This window comes from Balearica regulorum, chromosome 5 (assembly GCF_011004875.1).
Source record: "Balearica regulorum gibbericeps isolate bBalReg1 chromosome 5, bBalReg1.pri, whole genome shotgun sequence".
NCBI lineage: Eukaryota > Metazoa > Chordata > Aves > Gruiformes > Gruidae > Balearica > Balearica regulorum.
In genome coordinates this window covers 1,564,394-1,583,240 of record NC_046188.1, presented here as the reverse complement: position 1 = coordinate 1,583,240, position 18,847 = coordinate 1,564,394, and the positions used below count along the sequence as shown (strand labels likewise).

At 46.5% G+C, this 18,847-nt stretch overlaps 1 long non-coding RNA gene across 1 annotated transcript in view; it reads right to left on the bottom strand.

Moving 5' to 3' along the window:
- Positions 1–18,847, bottom strand: part of LOC142601959 (uncharacterized) — a 198,414-nt gene that overhangs the window by 92,297 nt on the left and 87,270 nt on the right. Inside the window, exon 3 of the long non-coding RNA XR_012835516.1 lies at positions 13,030–13,127. This is a non-coding gene — a long non-coding RNA (uncharacterized LOC142601959). The remainder of the gene's footprint in view (positions 1–13,029; positions 13,128–18,847) is intronic.

Sequence of the window (18,847 nt, the reverse complement as noted above, 5' to 3'; positions counted from 1 at the left end):
ATAAGTGCTCCAGGAGAGCAGCCTTCAGGATATTTTAGTAATTCATTAAGAAAAAAACCCACAGATTATCTCTGCAAACCCTCTGAGGACTCTCCAGCATACAGAGTGAGTGAGTTCTGGTACAGGATAGGGCTTAAAACTCCGTTCATTTTGCCTGTAATAATCAAATGTGAAGCTCTGTCAGGTAGAAGACTTCATATTAAAAAGATGAAAACTAATTTCAGTCCTGTATTTTCATTATAAAAATATAATATCACAGCAATATTTAGAAGAGAAGATGCATAATTTCTAGCGGAAGAGCACGAGACAGAGAAACCAACAGTACCGAAGCTTGAGAAATTCTCTTGCGTAGGCTGTCCCCCAACTAATCAACATGCACATGCACTGACCAGATTACAAAAGGAAGATATATCTGATTTTTGCTAATCAGTGCTAAAGCCACAGAAGGTTAGCATTATAAATAGTTCATTAGGCAACTTGCCTAGTTCTTGCCAGCTCGTACAGTCCATGCTAGGGGCATGAAAACACAACTACTAATCTGGTTAGTTCAGCTCCGGTCAGAACCATGCATGGTTAGTTGTGATAACAGAGCCCGGGATGCCAGTCTGGGACTGAAATGACACAATGCAGAGGTGAAGTAAGTTTTGTTGTCACTGGAAAATAGGAAACTGTGGGGTTTGTACTGACGTAACCCTCTGCAGAAGTCCCATGGTGATGAAGGACTCTGAGAAGATGCTCCAAGCAGCACCGCAGCTTTGAGGGCTGATGGAAACAGTCAGAGTGAACTGCAAGGGTATCTGCCCACCCAGAGCAAAACTTAGAGTGCCTTGTCTTCCCTGTGCCCTACACAAAGATGGTCTTCCCATCTTAAAAACAAAACTTCAAACAAAACCAGGACCATTTCCTTTTTGTGCACTGCAGATTTTGCCAGCAGACAGGCATGTTTTCGTAAATTCTTGCCATGTCTTTTGGGTGGAACCTGGGAATTCAATGAGTTTGTCAGCCTACAAAATGGTGAACCATGTAAAAGTACAACAGCACCTTGTACTCTGACAACTGCACAAGCGCTGTAGCTTTGCACCTGGATTATTTTCACTATTTTTTTCATTTAGGAGGAATGCAAACACATTCTCCTTACACCTCTACTGCACAGAAGCAGATGCAGAGGCAGGGAGGAGGCAGCTGGATGGATACGAAACAATACAGAACTGGGAGGAGTGGCCAACACACCAGAAGGCTGCACTGCCATTCAGCGAGACCTGGACAGACTAGAGAAGACTGGGCGAAGAGGAACCTAATGAAATCCAGCAAGGGCAAGTGTAGGGTCCTGCACCCAGGGAAGAACAACCCCAGCACCAGCACAGGTTGGGGGTGACCTGCTGGGAAGCAGCGCTGCGGAGAAGGACCTGGGAGTCCTGGTGGACAACAAGATCTCCATGACCAGCAGCGTGCCCTCGTGGCCAAGAAGGCCAATGGTGTCCTGGGGTGCATGGAGAAGAGCATGGCCAGCAGGTCAAGGGAGGTTGTCCTCCCCCTCTGCTCTGCCCTGGTGAGGCCACATCTGGAGTTCTGTGTCCAGGTCTGGGCTCCCCAGTTCCAGACAGACTGGGAACTACTGGGGAGAGTCCAGCCGAGGGCTGCGAGGATGAGGAGGGGACTGGAGCATCTCTGGTATGAGGAAAGGCTGCGAGAGCTGGGGCTGGTTAGCCTGGAGAAGAGAAGCCTGAGAGGGGATCTCATCAATGCTTATCAATATCTAAAGGGTGGGTGTCAAGAGGATGGGGCCAGACTCTTCTCAGTGGTGCCCAGTGACAGGACAAGGGGCAATGGGCACAAACTGGAACACGGGAAGTTCCATCTGAACATGAGGAAAAACTTCTCCTCTCTGAGGGTGACCGAGCCCTGGGACAGGCTGCCCAGAGAGGTTGTGGAGTCTCCTTCTCTGGAGAGATTCCAAACCCGCCTGGACACCATCCTGTGCGACCTGCTCTGGGTGATCCTGCTCTAGCAGGGGGTTGGACTAGATGGTCTCCAGAGGTCCCTTCCAACCCCCAGTCTGTGAATCTGTGGAGTAAAGTGAGATGATGGCAAAACCAAGAAGGTTGATGATCGCATCCCCCCCACCCACACGAGAGAAGCCAACACTGGATTGTAGAGCTCACGGCGAGGACTGAGCAGATTATGCCATTGTTCTGCATGCCTCCAAGGAGGAGGATATGTTACCAGCCATTTTCTAGAATTTAATCTGTTGCCTCCACTTCCCATGGTAGACTAGAAACCAATTAATACCGAATAAAGCGGTGAAAGTTATCTCGAGTTTTCCTTTGATGCCAAACCACTGAATCCGAAGACTAAAACAACATGGTTCCAGCTCCCTTGCCTCGCCTCACCTCGAAAGGGCAGGATGGAAGGGAATTATTAATTCCATCTCCTACTGTTTCCAGCACTTCAGGAGGTTATTCCCAGCAAGGGAGCACTAGGTTTTGAATTTGCTTCCCAAAAAAACTCTTCAGCTGTCAAATTCCTCAGAAAGACGTGTTAAGAAGAAAAACTTCCCAGGAAAGCAAGTGAAACCTTTGTAGTGAAGAGACAGAATATATTTATTTTTCAATAATAAAGCCCTAAAACAGTGACAAAGCCACAAGGGTCAGAATAAAGCTAGTGTTCCTCCATTAAAGAGAGCAATGTTTCTTCACTGATGTCTCTAAAGATGCATAGTTAGTCAGGCATGCATCTTTCCACGCAATTCTTTGCAATGATTTTTTTTAATCAGTCATTGAAATCACAGGCAGAAGCAACACTAACCATTTGGACGTACAGTGATTTTAAAAGCAAAATGCCAAATACACATGTATTAGTATTAATTCACATCACAGATCAAAAAGGAGTACTAACTGTAAAGCTGTTTCTGTAGGAACTCAAAGGAAAATGAGAGGCATTTTCAGCCTAAGAGGACATTGATTTCCCCAGCACAGATTATTTCCCTCCCTTTAAACCATTTCCTACCAGCAGCAGACAGATTCATGGATTAACTCTTCAGCATATACCTGCTCTTCATTTCATCAGCCAAATGAACCTTATGTCCAGACATCTCTAACAACCTGAGAGGGTTAAAGCTGTTATCCACAAACGCAGGGTGAGGAGACTCGCGTTAACACCATCTTCACACCGCTGTTTGAAACACGCTACCTTCGGAAATCCCTGCCCATAGACCATAAATCCCCCCAAATCCCGGCACCTCCCATTGACCTTTGTTTCCTAGACATCCCACCCTACGGCAGCATGGAGCCAGCGTTAGAAAGCCACCTGCATCAGGACTGTCCAGCGCCAGGTGAGGAAGAAAATCAGAGAAGTCAAGCCACATTCTTGGAGATCCTCCTGCCCAGGGACACTGAACTTGCAGTGGGGTGAGGGCAGCAGATCTGAGGTTCACAAGTCTGGTTTCAGGAGGGCTGGGACATGGCAGAGCAAGTAAAGCCCTGGAGCTGTAAGTCAGCAAGCAAACTGCAGGTCAGCTGCTCCACTTAGCTCTCGTTCATGGAAAAACTGGCTCTGTGCAATTTGCAGCACTCAAGAAACAAGTCCTACCGCAATGCGGAGCAGCACAGTTTCATCTCATCCTTCTCCTCCTCCAGCCTGTTTGTGATTTTACACTGCGATTGAAGACCTTGTGCAAAATGGATTGTCATTTTTTCTTATTTGTACAGAACTGGAGCAATGGGGTCCTCATCCATCATGGACCTTCCTGAGCAGTAAAGACTTACAGTGAGCAGCAACTGTGCCACCAAGCAACCTTTTCAATGGGAAAGAAAACAGTCTAACTCACAACCAGCCCTGCAGCCTTCTCAGCACAAGGCAGTAGAACCAGGCACAGGCCCCTTTCATTTTCCCCACTTCCCAAAACCAAAGCCGATTATTTAGTTACGAGGCATTTGAAGCCCCACACAAGAAAGGAAAGAAAGCAAAGCCCAGACTCATGGGGACAGCTCTGCCCAGCGATTTCCAGCCTCAGAACCCAGCTCCAGAGTTTAACTTTTGGCCTCCAGTGAGCATTTGTAGATCACAAATTCTGGAAGGGGTTTCCTGAGCCTTTCTACAGCTATTGGAAGTGTAAAACAGCCACTGTTGGTGGAACAAACCCAGCCATGACAGCAGAATTTTCTTCCTGCACAAGTCAAGTACAGCCAATAGTAACAGGAACAAGCCAGCACATCTGAGATGCTGCAGCACGGAAATAGGTTAAAAATGAGCTTCTCGTGCAGCATGGAAAACCAAGTAATAAAATAAACTCCAAGACAAATTGGTTGTGAAGAGAGACATTTCACTGTGTCATCTAGGTTACGTAAATAAATCTTCTGGTGGTGCTTGTGTTTGCAATTGTGTGAACATCAGGACCCTTGCTGCAAGAGCAGCTGTGACACTGAGACACTCGAAGCACATACTGTTATTTGCTTCAATTCATCAGCATCGCCAGTCTGGGCTATCGAATGCTTTTGGGTGATAGTCTCAAATGATTTGAGACTTCCAAAGTAGAAAAGAAGAACCTATCACTAAAAGAAAGAGCCAGAAACATATGGAAACATATTCAGACACCAAGAAAAGATAGCAAGCACATCTAAACTCCTGTGTCCCATGAAGCAAGTTATGAGCAAAAGAGAAGCCGCAAGAGGAAGGAGGGCTTTGTAGCATAGTATTTAGGATACTCCACCAGCATTGTTACAACCCCTTTGAGAGTTTTGCACCCCAAACAAAGCAGGGCAAGGCAGTTGCTGGGTGTCGGGGGTCTCTGCAGTTTCAAGGGTGATATAAAAGGACTTTTGGCGCCTTCAGTCTTTTGAGATTTGAATTCAATCAAAGCTAGAAAGTTGGAAAAAGTATTTGACTTCTCATTAGATAGAGATACACCACTTGCCAGTTCAGTTGTGAAAAATCAGAAAGCTGACTCCATGCCATTTCTTTGCAAACTGACTTCAAGCCATCAATAGCAAAACGACTCTCCCATTGGTACATGACCACTGGAGCAGCACCTGTGGAGAATTAAGGTTCACAATACAGCTCTTGCAGTTTTCTGTGTTTCACTGCAGTTCAGTATAGGTCCTACAAACCAATTTGAGTCATTCATCTTCACAGCAGAAGTAGCCACTCACCTCCAGTTTATATGTGGTTGGAACAAAGAGTGGCCCTGTAGGTTAGGAAGAGGAAGACAAGGGTGGTTGTACCAGCCTCCTCCGTGCCCTTCTGCTGAGCAGGGACTGACTGGAGAGGAGCGAACAGCAAGGGGTAAGCCTGATGCTTTCAGTTAGGCACAAGCCCTTGCAACTTCATCTGGGCAGCAGTAACCAACTGGCATCCATTCTCACCACCACATGGTATTACTGAAAGATTAGTTAGACCTCTGTTCTCAGCTCAGTTTGGGAGTTTTTCCCAAGGACAAGCAGAGGAGGCTGACCTGGTTTGCATCGGCATGTTAGCACAAATAAGTAGAGTGCAGAGCTTTCACTGATGCATGTATTTTTTTGCAGCACCAGGAGCTCCATGCAGCCCCCCAAGACCCCACTCGACCAAGTGCTGGGCACGCACATTGGGCAGCCTGCGTGTCCTGAGGAGCTTGCAGCAGAATGGACAAAGTGGTGGTGTATGGCTGTTGTGAAATGCAAGATTTCAAACCCTCTTCTCATTCACAGGTGAACCTACAATCTGAGAGGAGATTTTGTACAGAGCTTTGAGTATTTGAGCATTCAAGTGGCAAAATAGAGACAAATGACTCCCTCCTCTCTCTTACTGATCCAAATTGATCTTGCTCAAGTGATTGTATAGGAGTCAGGGGCTACATTGAGACCTCCTCCCAGCTTCCATGTCAGGCAGCTCTTTCCCTCCCCAGGGTTCAAAAAAACCTTGGCTGGGCAAGAAGCACGTTGGACTCCTGGACTGCCTCAGGAAAGAGGGCACCATTTCACTGAACTTGCTCATGCAGGGCAGCTTGGTTCTGTTGACGCACCCAAATCCAAACACAACAACAGATGTGTCATGAGATCTATGTTCCTTTGTTTTAGCTGGAACCCCAAACCATCTTATTTTGCATGACTACAAAGGTTAAGCCAAATCCAAATCAGATTGTTTCTCAAATTGGTCTCCTATTAAACTAAGTGGAAAAAAATCTTATTTAGGACAAAGAAGCCTGCAAAATACATTTACTAGCTACACAATAATCTGTCTCAACTGTTAATACAAAACCCACGTAGTTGCAGGGGGCACAGAGAACCTGTGCCTGTTTCCAAGCCCACAATCTTTGCCTGCCTGCACTACAGAGAAATCCCAATAACCCTAATTTTCACAGGCTTATGCCAGGACATAGGAGACTAGTTTTACTGTTCTCTGTTAAAACAGGCACATGAAAAAAGCCAACCACAAAAACTACTAAGTGGTAAATGTTCCACAATCTGCACGTCTTTACTTATTCAAAAAATGCCTGATGTCAGAATCTTCACTGTGCTCACCAGCATTGATTAAAAAGTAAGACAATATTCTTCAGACGAGAAAAAGAATAAAATAATAATTATCAATGTCTGGTAAATTAGCTAAATTATTAATGTTGTCATTATGTCTGAGATGGTACTAACAGAAATTTCAATATTAAGATCCAATATCTACAAAACCCATGGGATGAGAGAGCAGGCAGAAAGCTTCCTAGATGTTTTTCTTAAGGGAGTACCTCCGCAGGCACAGCACAACAGACACATTCGTTGATGAATGAGGCTGTTGTTTTCCCCAGACAGATCTCGTTTGGACTCACCAGAGAGACAAATCAGGAGCTGTTATTGTTAAATATCCAGAAGGTATGACTGCCACCTGGAGCGGAGCTGTGTGAAGCCACTGACCTAATTCTGCTTCCCAACAGCCCCCAAAGCCCTGGGTTAGTTTTACCCAAACACAGCCTTGGTTCGCAGCCGCTCTCCAAGTACAGGCTGGACTATAAACCCACCTGTTACCTGTGTAGAAACCATCGCCATGCTCACCATTTCTCACGGTACAGCAGTTACCCTATGTGCTCAGAGCAACACAAAGAACATGATTTCCAACCTGCAAGCCAGGCACCCTGCCGTCTTCAGGTGAGACAAGAGATGCTCTGTGTAAATTACTGTCGCGGGTATTTGGAGCCAGGTGCACTGCTCGCTTTCTCCATTTTCAGTTGCATGTAGGTTATTCTTGAGCCAAAGTAGCAGCAGGGACTCAAGCCAGCATTATTGGCCTGTGGTTGTCTGGTAATGGATAAACCCCATGGGAAATCCTCTGAGTAGGCCTTACTTAGTTCTCTTGAGATGATGTAGCAGAGGTCCTGCAAAGTTGCAAGTGTGATACCCACATTGCTCACACCACAAGCCCGCTCAAATGTGTCGCCTTCGCAAATGACGTAAATACATTTCTCCTACAAGGCCCCGTTCTGGAGCAGACATCTGCAAGCATTAGTACAAAGAAGTATAAATGACCAGTTAGTTTCACACTCTGAGATAATACATGACTCAGTAAGAAACTGAGCTTCCCATGAGACCCACCACAAGTCAGATTCGTCCCCAGAGTGACTGCATTAATGCAAGCAGAATCACCCCAGGCACCAGCATCAGCTGCATCCCTCTGCAGAGCTTGGAAGCACTCCTCCAGCAGCAAATCCACCGCAAGAACTAATGCCATCCTACTAGGGGAGCTCTGCAATGATTAAGCAGATATATTTGGGAAGTTTTTAATTGCACAAGATTGAATTTGTTTATCTACTCCTAAAGTGCTAGTAGATAAACTTCTGTTTTATTATAATCATTATGGGGAAAACTCAAGAGCTCCCTGCTCTTGAGGGAGTTTATGGGCAGATGTAGCATAGCAGCAATTCCCCAAGAATGGCCATTTCGCACGTGGGGTTAAATTAAAAACAAACAAACAAAAAATGTAGCCAGCACTGAGTCCAGTGAGTTCAACCAGCTTTAGACCCAAGACCTCAAAAAAGACCTTGTGCCCTTTCGATCCTTTTAAATTGAGAGAGCACAGAGGAGTACTGTGCGAGACAGAGGGGTCCTCGGTAGGATGCTGAACACACATTAAAGATGACAGTACTTGCTTTGTCATATGATTTTGAATGGCACGCATGCCAAATGAGAAAACTGAGATGATTAGTGGGATTAACTGATTGCTCTTCTCAAGCCAGCCACCATCTCCCTGTTTGGTGATGAGCCTCCCAGAAATGGGACAACAGGGTCGGAGAAAGAAGGCAGTCCTGTGTTGGCAGGACTCTTACCAAGACCCAGTGCAGGAGGCAAAGCCTGTGGAGGATGGCTGACCCAGCAGCACCTCCAAGACACCTCCTTCCACGTTCACAGCGGAGGGGCTGTTGCTCACAACCTCCATCACACCGAGGTGTGCTAGCCTTGGTGCGTGCAGCTGACACGTTCAATATTTCCAGGTGAAAAGCTGGCAAATGTACAAAAATCCAAGACCTAGTCTGCATGTGTAAGTGATTTCAGTAAGTAACGTACTGTAAGAAAGAAATCAAACAGCCTGCAATGTTTAATTTATTAACCTTGTTTCCACTGGGAACGGATATGAAACCAATCACGGTTTGATTCATTTTGTCTGTTTCTATCAGTCCTCCAACACGCGGTCCAAAATTCCAGGTAGTGTGAAAAGGTGACACTAATTACTTGGCAGCGCGATCCTGCAATCTGTCCTGCCGTACAGCCTTCCCGCATGGCCCAGCTGGGGCCATACCCAGTCAGTGACCCAGAGAAATCATCCTCTGTCAAACATCTGCAATTCGAGGCTGGAGGTTTTATAGGAGTGTGGATGCAGCGCGAGGGATTTTCACCAGCTGCACTGCTGCAAAGCAGCTAGGAAGCCTCCTCTGGTGAGTAACACAGCAACTCAGAGGGGAACCTCTACTTAGGCTGGACCTTGCAATAGCAATAATTAAGTTGAATATTCCTGCAGATTTGTTAAAATAAAGAAGAAAGTTTTAACATCTATTAGGGGGATTTGCCCGTGCTCCTGTGTGTTTTCATAGAGGGGAGGAAGGAAAGGATTCACACCATCTAACTTCAGATGTGTGCTGCTGCCGTGTGCATCAGAAGGGTTTGTTCCCTTGGCTCACCAGACACCTACTGCAAAGACCCAAGCTCTTGTTTCACAGCAATTCCTAACAAAAAATCCTTTAAATTCTCCCATGAAGATGCCTATTTCTATTGGGATGTCTAGACTGTGGGGAGACCAGTCTCCTAATCCGGCACCTATATTTTTCCCAAGTTGGTTAGCCCTCCTTCCAGGCATGCACCAGACAGTCTGCCATGGGCATCACCACAGAAGCCACCCTTGAAAGACCAAGTGACATGAGAGATATTTCTCACTATGAGCACTAAAACATCATGAACACTGCAAACAGGAGGGAAGAGAGAGGTCCAGATGAGGCCAAATATGTGGGAAGTGTGAGAAGACGGGTTGACCGTGGTCACCTCAGCAGGTCAGGTTTGGCAAGACCAGTTTGCATTCCCCTCCAGAAGGAAGGCAAAGTACCCACCACTCTCACATCTCCAGTCTCAGCAGACACTGCATTTGCCTTTCTGCAGCCCGAGCGGAGTTTACCAGCAATTAAACTAAAGCCACCAACTATCAGCAGGCAGATCCTGGCTTCACTTCCACTATGGACATCTGGCCACTGATTTTACCATCTTGGTTAAACCATCTTGGTTCTCCTGCCCTCCAATTTATCTGTCAGTATTAGTTCTAGATAGGAACTCAAGGGCTCTTCTCGCTACAGCACATCTCACCAGCAAGGCACGGTCAATGAGAACAGGAAGACAGATTGCAAAACGCATTTTTAAAAATCCCCCTGCAATCTAACCAGGGCTTGCTGAATTAGTTACTGCAAAACCATCACCCTGTATGTTTTTTCCTCTCTCTCTTCTGGTCAGAAGCCACAATATAAATGTTTAATGAGAGTAATAACTTTCCTATACAATTCTTGCCACAGAAGATGCTTATTTGTTAAGACAGAAACTCTTACATCATCTTCTAAAGGCAAATATTAGCAAAACAACAATTATTTGAAGCTGCTGATGCCATCTCCGATAATCTTTTCACTTCACTTTGAAAGCCATTTTCTCTCTACGACAATTAAACTCCTAGCATTACAGGTTAGCACAAATACTCCCTTAATGCAGATACCTTTACAAGCAAGACTCACCGGTAAGCTAGCATTAATATGTCACCCTGTAGACATAGCAAAATCAATCTTTTTCAAAAATCGGCCAGCAAACAACATCAAACATTGCAAAGGTAAGTATCATACAGAAAGACAGAGGCTATCCTGGCACACAGAGCTTGTACCTGAACAGCTGGGAATTGAAGCTGTCTTTCAAACCCCAGTTTCACTGCTTAGCTCTGCTAGTAACCAGCCTCTTCCCAAGACCTTTTCTGTAGTACTCTCTGCTGTCACTCCAAAATATATTAGCAATGAATAAAAGATGCTACAGACAAGGTCAAATGACAGGTCAATTTGGAATCGGAGCAGTCACACATCATTTTGCAGTACTTGACCTCTAAATCCCATTGTCGCACAACAAAATCACCTATTCAAGACACAAGCTGAGCTCAGTAGAAAGGATACTCTGTTTGCACCTTCCAACTCCCCTGGGAGCATGGGTTAACTTTAAAAATTCTCCTCGTTACCCACGAAGCCTCAGCGGTTAATTACCCCTGTGCCACAGGCTGCACAAGGTAGATGCAGCAAGGGTGAGGGGGCCAGGCAGGACCTGCTCGTGGCTCTCTGCAAACCAACCCATCAGAAAGTGAGAAACGCAGCACCTTGGAGAAACTCTCATGGTTGGGTTTTTTCCCCTGATTCTTCAGAGAGTCAAGATGTGCACGCTGTGTTCATACTCATACTGCTTCCACTCGATTTGGGGGAATTCTTCTTCAGGAAGAGATGAAACCATTCAAGCAAGAGGTGTCTGAGTGATCTGGGAGCACCGAGTGCACTCAGTGGGATTTGTAGCTTTCTGACAGACTCTGCATTTGATAAAAACTTTTTGATCTACTAAATGATCTGTCATAATAACTGCTTCAAAGAAAAAGAAAAGAAAAATCTGCTAGAAGCATTAGCTATAACTTTACAATCAATAACGAGAAATGTTTGCTTGGGATTCGATCCAGGACTCTGTTTTTCTTTTTCTCTGAATGTATTTGCCTGGCAGACGAATACAAAAGAGGGAAGGCAGACGAGTTTACCAGGCTTACCATCTCAGACAACACCAGAAAGTATCTCTTCCAGCAATGCGCTTATTTTTCTTAAGTTCTTGATATCCTAAAGAAATGTATAACTTATATCTGTTTTCGCCTAGGTCAGCATTCAAGGTTCCTCACCGGGAAGAGAGACGTGTGCTGCGGCTCCTCTTGCCGCTGCTGGCAGGACTCGTGCGGTCGGCTGCTCTCCCGTGCTCTGCACAGCCCGGAGACACGGGGGGCACAACCACGAGGCACGGCCAAAGCACTGAGGTGTGAGGTTTAATAGTTCCTGACACAGCTCATCGTGCTGTCAGTATTTTTATTTCTAGAGGGAAACTTGGTTTCACAGCCTGCTTTAACCACCATGTTTTATACAGCTACACGTGCTTGCTTTTTCCTATTTCTCACTTTCCTCACTCATTTTTTTCCACCTGCCCTCTAACTTCAGCAGGAGAGGGCATTGCTTTTCTTCCTCACTAGTTATCTCTGATCCTCGTCAATGAGACAGCGGGGGCACATCGGTCTGGACAGCCCAGATCAGCCATGCCGCCAGGAACAGAGCGCGGGGAGCATTAACCTGGGGTCCGGGCACAGGCAGCGAGAACCGAGGCAGGTTTGCTACAATGGGATCAAGAATTTGCTGTCATTTGCAACGTTTGTTGTTTGTTTTGTTGGTTTTTCACGAACACTGTGACACCAAGCACTCCACATCACTATGGACTCCAAACACCGGTGACAGCCAGGACAGTCCCCGTAACTTTTGGCTGGGAAGCCAGCAGACAAGTCAGCTTTGTCACCGACAAAGCGTTTTGAGCTCAGAAAGCAGGAAAGGGGTGCAGCTACCCACGCCACGCACCTGCTGCTCAGCTGCAACACGGAACTGCACGCACAGTGCATGCAAGCAGGTGAGGGAACAAGCTTACCCATGGATGTTAAGGATGTGCCACAGACCTCACTACTTTCTACCTTTCTTTGGCATCATCTGAGATTTTTTTTGCAGGAAGGGAACCAGAAGCAGCATCTGACCCTCCCATTCCTGCTGGATACCTCTGAAACGAGACTAGCACCAGAGAGCAGGTACAACAGGCTGAACTAAGATGGCAGAAGTCACACAGCAAGCCAGAAACACGTGTCTTGTGTTTATAATTCTGCAGAGAGCGTTTCACAATTCATTGTGACTTAATATTGCCAGTTTGTGACTCATGCCATGACTGACTCCCATTGCCCTGTGCACTGCCAGGGAGGCGGCGGGCACAGTGGGTGGAGGGATATGAAAGGACAACGAAGAATGGGTCTGCGAGATCTGGAGCATTCCAACAACTATATTAAGGAAAGCAGTTTCTATGTCTAGCATCAATAAGGCATGGAGGAGAAGCCAAACTTCAGAGTAATCAAGATGAAGTTAATGAGGATTTTTCTCATTGCCCAGAACAGCTCCAAGTGGTAGGGCTGCGACTTTGCGCTGTGCGGCTGCCCGAGTTCACCACGCTATGCTCGGCAGCATGTAAGCATTATGGCAGAGCACAGAAGATACAGGATCCGTGTGCTCTGGAGACAGTTGGCACAGCTCGTGGCATCCTCCTGGAAAGGATGCAGCTCCAGCACTAGCTGAAGGTAAGTGTTTGAAAGAGCATTACCCTCAAGCAACAATATCAAAAAGAGCAAAGAACAGCATGAAATTGTTCTGCTGGTTTGCAACAGCTCTGTGTAAGGCATGATCATTGCAAAGGACTTGCCAAAGAGTCTTAAAAGCATAATCTTTCTGACCTGTAAACAGCATTTCTGCTTCTAAGTCACCCAAGGGATTCTAGAAGTGGCACTGAGGGTGTTTTGCAGGACAGCACTGCAGGACAGGAGACAGGAACCTGGCAAGAAAAAAAAGGAATAAGGATCCAAGACTAAACAGAGTTTACATCAAAAAATGTTTAAGAAACAGCTGCTTTCTCCTCAAGAACTGAGAAATCCTCCCCCTTTGCCCCACCACCCTCTCCCAGACTTGCAAAATCTCTGCAGTAACAGCCTGCTGGCAAGGGGCTCCAAATCTATCCTCCATCTCCCCGAGCTATCCCCCTCCCTAAACTCTCCAGGCAGATCTTCCCCCATCCTTGTGGCTCCCTATGTGTGTGGGACCCCAATTAGTCTCTAGCACAAGGGCCCGGACTGCTCCCCAGTGAGCCCTGCAGCTGGGCAGACCCCAGTGATGGAGAGCAGACACCTCAGGCAACAGCGGCTGTGAACACAGTTCATGGGATGGTGTGATGAATCTCCTTGGAATTCCTAGAGCGTCCTAGAACTGGAACCACCACTGCAGCCCCTGTTTACTTGAGTAACAACCCAGATAGCTCTAGCTCACTTTTATACTCTTGGCAGAAGGCAGGCAAGTGTCCTAGCACTGAGCTGCCATTAAACGGACACCCACATTTTGTCACCACCAAAGCTTAGAGGCGATACCACTTACGCTTTTAATGTAGGGCCACCTATCACAGTGGATGTTCAACACCATGACAGAGACGAAAGTTGTTCATATGTTCACAGTTTCAAGACCCCTCAATTTAAAGTGAAGATGCAGAGACCCTGGGGTAATTCCCAGCAGGGATGATTTAGTAGACTTCTGAAGATCAAGATAGACATCTCTAGTCACAACTATCTTCTCTCTCGATAGTTCCCATGTCCCACTTCATGGGCAATATGCTGTCAGCAAAAGCCATCCAATGCTGCTCTTCACTATTTGGCTTCTTCAAACTGCAAGGACAAAATCTGATGTTGTCAAGAGCATTTTGTCTACACTGCTGCTTCTGATGGCCCAGTAAAGGACAGGGACTGTTGCTCCAACCTCTGTGTAGCTGCAGGTGGCATTTCTGCTCTGTTCTTAAATAGGAGCAGCCCATCAATATCACCAAGGGACAAAGACGGCTCAAGAGATTCAAGAAAATGGAACACGTATCATCAACTTGGTTAATAATCTACTTTTTTGACCTGGTCTATTATCTCCTGGCAATCCATTCAGTCTCATACCAAGGCACAGCAGAGAGACTGTCAATTCGGCTTATACCCAGAAGAACCCACAAAATTAAAATCTCCATGCCAAAGTCAAGTGACTTGCTCATGCCTCTCCCGTAACCCAGGACCTCCCCACCATACAGAGCAGGTGGCAGAGTTTCAAACTCCTGGACCTTTATTCGTTGAAGCTCAAGGAAAGATCTTTAGAGTTTTTTTCTCATCCAGCTGTAATTATAACTTTAACTCCTACAATTAAATGAAACTATTGAAACCGGCAAACAGGTATTATGAAATCTAGGTTCTCCTAGTTGTCTTTCAAACTCTCGTTAATTTATGGATATTCAGAAGTTTAGGATATCACACAAAGGCGTTTGTCATGGATTTCTTTTAAGTGTGGGATCAAAACAAAACCAAAATCCTTAGGTTACAAAAACAGCACGCAAGATGGACAGATTCTGTAGTAAGAAAGCCCATCATCTCTTCCCAGCCTAAAATAAGAAGCAATAAGTGATTGACAGTAAACTATAGTCAACAGATAAAAAAGTCTTCATACATTATGATTCAGTTTTTCCTTTGTTGACTAGTTTGCTGTCAATCATTTACAGCTTTTCTTTATGAGGTTGGGAAAAAGGTTGCAGTCTCCTTCTTCCCTAGCAAGCTGTCTGTTTTCCTGCATGCACTTTCTACCCAAGGTATTTAAATGTTCTCGTCTTGTACTTAACAGAAATATATAATAAACCTCCCAATTACCTTCTACCCTTTTAAATGTCAAACCAATCAAAAGGTTGAAAGGGGAAAATTAAAGCCTATTTTCAGAAGAGCACGCGTACTAATGTATTACTGACCTTCATGAGTAAGATAACGCAACTTTTTTCAGTATGTATCCTGGCTTCCAGCCTATGGGATGAATTCAGAAACATGAGATCCATTGCAAAAATAACTCTTAGAAATTTTAATCAGATTTAATCTAGATATCTACCTATAACTGTGATATCTGTTGAGTTCTGGTTTCAGTTTTACCTCTGTGATTTTGATTAGCTGAGAGATAATTTTGTCCGGGAAGAGCAAAGGGAGAACAGAAACCAGATCCACTCTTAGAAGAGCTGTTCAGGATATCTACAGAGACAGTGGCATTGGAAATTCATCTGCTTCCTGATTTTGTTACAAACAGGGGCATGTGAGACTTGCTGAATTACCCATTTTGCCATGGTACCAGCTGAAAGGGTACGTGGTGGCTGTCTGCACCACTGCATCATGCAGCAAGAGGGGTACGGGAACGAAACTGGACTGTGCAGATCTGCCATTGCAAAACACTTCCTTGCAAGGCTTGACTTGCATCTGGCTCCCAGTCTGGTAAAACGACAATCAGGGTCTTCTACCTATATACGTTTTAAAGCCTTTTCATGCATATTAGAACAAGAGAACAAAAGTATATACAGGACAAAGCACAATGCTTATGATGTGGTTCAGCTCCTGCCAGCAGCTGAGCACCACGCTCTCCTCCTGGCGGGATGGGGAGGAGAATGGGAAAAACAACGACAAAGCCTCATGGGTTGAGCTAAGGACAGTTTACTGGGATGGCAAGGGAGAGGGGAACAACAGCAAAACCAGTATTGATAACGGAATATTCACAATGGGTGATAGCAGAAAGCAATTTACCGATCCAACAACCGACTGAACAGATGCCCAGCCCACGCTCAGACCGTCCTGGAGCAGAGTCAATTGTTGGGATCCCCCTATCACACCAAAAACAGAGATGGGTTCCACCCCTTCATGGCTCGATGGCATTAAAGTACACTGTGCACCAGTGTCCGCTAGTGTCTTGTACTCCTGTGGGTCCGATGTGCCAGGCCATGGGATCCACACAGTCCAATACACCCTATTGTCCCTTTCCTCCACCTGGCTGGAGGCAGGGCCCCTCTAATCCTGCTCATCATATTCGCTACTCTCTTCTTGCAAAAAGGACTTAGAAGTCCCTTCAAGAGGATCATAAGTGTGATCTGGCCTTTCACTCCATCTGGGGGGCTGCCCGGTGGAAACTGGAGCAGCATTTTTCCTGGAAGTATCCCTTTTTACAACTGTCTTGCCTTGCAGCTCATGTACTCGTGCCTGTAGGGTTGAGGTAAGCTCTCCATCCTATTTCGTCATGTCTTCTCTGTGGTGGCACAGGTAAAACTACAGGATGCCTCATGGTGTGTACACTCTGTATCCCCTCTCCAGAGCAGAGGAATGCTTACTCCTAACAGCTGAAATTATGGGTCTGTGCAGGTGGTAAGATATATCCTCTTTGAGTTGCTGGACCTCCTGGGACAGTTTCTTCACAGCCGAGATGAGGGAGGAAGAGAGACTGTTCCTATTGCCGGAGTCGGCCAGCCACTTCATCCACTGCTGATGCCTCTTCGCTTTTGCAGTCGATTACTGCCAGTGAGTTGGCATACGATAATGGTGTGCTCCGTACAAATTTTCGCCACATGGGTCAGGTACAGTGGACTTCATCGGGGTCTGTGGGCAACTGTGCATTGTCCGGGTCATTATAAACCATCTCCTGCACAGCTAAGTCCCTCAGGTACTGGATACCTCACTCCATGTTGGTCCACTTGCCTGGCCGACATACGACATCTTCACTGAAGGGATACCTTTCCCTCACACTTGACAGGAGTTGCCTCCAGAGGCTGAGGGCCTGTGCCTTCTTCCCAACCACCTTGTCAATGCCCCCTTCCCTAGACAAGGATCCCAGCTGTTTGGCCTTCCTGCCCTCCAGTTCCAGGCTACTGGCCCCATTATCCCACCAGCGGAGCAGCCAGGTAATGATGTGCTCGCCTGGGAGGCGGCTGAAATCTGTTCCCATGTCTCACAGCTCACTCAGCGACAGGGATCGCGCGATCACTTCTGGTTCTGGCTCTTCTTCTTGTTCTCGTGATGGTCCCGGTTCATCATCATCTCTCACTAAGCAAACTGATTTCTTTGTGTGTTTCTTCTTGTGTATAGGGGTGACATACTGGTATGGGTAGGTCTTTTGGCTTGGCTACAGCGCCTGCTGCGGGGGTTTGGGTAGCTGCAGTGCCTCTCTTCCCTCTGATGGTGCTGTCTACTATCAAGCAGTGTTTGATAGATTGTGGCCAGGGCCCAGCACAGCGCAGTAAGTTGTGTCTCCTTGGAATACCCACAGCATTTTTCTTTAAAATATTCTACCATTTTATTAAGGTCTTGCAGTTGTTCAGGAGTGAATCTCCAAACCATTGGGGGTGAGAAGGTCTCTAGATACCCGCCCATACTCTCCCACATGCCCTGCCAGCCCTGAGTATTCAGCCTTGGGGAAGATCCCTGGGTGGTATTCTTAAAACAATTTTTGCTAACCCTGAACAGGACTTGAATCACATTCAGGAGACCTAGCAATAGGAACATACTGGCCTGAACATTCTGAGGATATTCAAAAGTCTCAAAAATTGTTGTAACCAACCAAAAGGGAAAGGGGGAGGTGAAAGAGTGGGAGAAGGTATTCCCCCCTGCCTTCCCCATAGATCGGGTGCAATTATTAATCAATTCTGAGACATGTTGTCCAAGGTACGGGCATGACAGAAATGCAACATACAAGTACCAGCTCAGACTCATGACCGTCGATGATATCTTATCGTAAGCCGTTATCACACAATACAGCAATATGAGAACAGGAACCCCTCTCCCAGAGGTGATAAACAGCACCGCAGGGATTACAGAGAGCAAACATGGGTTTACAAACCAGAGCCATGTGACCAAACAGAACATCATTGTCACCAGCCACGGTTTAAATGACATTATAAATGCTTATAACAACTTTAACACACTTGGGTCAGACTTGTCGTTATCACAACTCCTCGAACCCCACGCTGGGCACCAAGAAGGACTGACGTGGTTCAGCCCCAGCCCCAGCTGAGCACCACGTGCTGCTCACTCAGCCCTCCCCCGGCAGGATGGGGAGGAGAATGGGAAAACAACGGCAAAGCCTCATGGGTTGGGGTAAGGACAGGTTACTGGGACATGGGTTGGGGTAAGGAGAGGTTACTGGGATGTGGGTTGGGGTAAGGACAGGTTACTGGGACGGCAAGGGAGGGGGAACAACAACAACAGTGCTGATAACAGATATCCACAGTGGGTGATAACAGAAAGCAATTTACCGATCCCACGACCGACCGGAGGCCCAGCCTGCCCCACAACCACACCGAGCCCGCCCCTCCCCAACTGGCCCCTTTTGCGGTGAGCATGATGTCACACATCATACGGTATGGAATAGCCCCCGACCAGCCTGGCTCACCTGTCCTGGCTCCTTGGGAAAATTAACCCTATCCTAGCCAGACCCAGGACAGCTTACCAGACGCGCACCCGGCCAAAGCCACAACAGAGCAAGAGCCTGACTGATGTGGATCTTATTAATCTCTTAATCCTTTGCAACGTGCCATCACCTAAAATACATGCATGTGCATTTGGGCTATGAGAATCAGTGGTGATTTTTCCCTAAGGCTTGGCTCAGCAGCCTTTAGCGTCCCACAAAGCCCCCCCCCCCGGGCACACACTCCCCCTGGCAGGAGCAGCAATGTCCCCTCTGTGC